General features: G+C 41.9%; 1 non-coding gene across 1 annotated transcript; it reads right to left on the bottom strand.

The window, feature by feature from the left end:
* Positions 1-203: 203 nt before the first annotated feature.
* Positions 204-311, bottom strand: LOC148567843 (small nucleolar RNA R71). The gene has a single exon (XR_015882427.1). It is a non-coding gene; the product is annotated as a small nucleolar RNA R71 (small nucleolar RNA).
* Positions 312-640: the final 329 nt, after the last annotated feature.

The raw sequence follows: 640 nt of genomic DNA, 5'->3' as shown, positions 1-640 counted from the left end.
TCTTAACTGAATTCTTGCAGATCTGTGATACTGTTAAGACTAATGGAGTAGATCCTGAAGTCTACAGGCTTATGCTTTTCCCTTTTGCTGTAAGAGACAGAGCTAGAATATGGTTGGACTCTCAACCCAAAGACAGCCTGAACTCTTGGGATAAGCTGGTCACGGCTTTCTTAGCCAAGTTCTTTCCTCCTCAAAAGCTGAGCAAGCTTAGAGTGGATGTTCAAACCTTCAGACAGAAAGAAGGTGAATCCCTCTATGAAGCTTGGGAAAGATACAAGCAGCTGACCAAAAAGTGTCCTTCTGACATGCTTTCAGAATGGACCATCCTGGATATATTCTATGATGGTTTATCTGAGCTATCAAAGATGTCATTGGACACTTCTGCAGGTGGATCCATTCACCTAAAGAAAACGCCTGCAGAAGCTCAAGAACTCATTGACATGGTTGCTAATAACCAGTTCATGTACACTTCTGAGAGGAATCCTGTGAGTAATGGGACACCTATGAAGAAGGGAGTTCTTGAAATTGATACTCTGAATGCCATATTGGCTCAGAACAAAATATTGACTCAGCAAGTCAATATGATTTCCCAGAGTCTGAATGGAATGTAAACTGCATCCAACAGTACTCAAGAGGCATC

This window comes from Arachis ipaensis, chromosome B4 (assembly GCF_059453495.1).
Source record: "Arachis ipaensis isolate K30076 ecotype BB chromosome B4, ASM5945349v1, whole genome shotgun sequence".
Classification (NCBI taxonomy): Eukaryota; Viridiplantae; Streptophyta; class Magnoliopsida; order Fabales; family Fabaceae; genus Arachis; species Arachis ipaensis.
The sequence above is the reverse complement of the archived record's forward strand: the minus strand, read 5'-3'. Positions and strand labels throughout refer to the sequence as shown.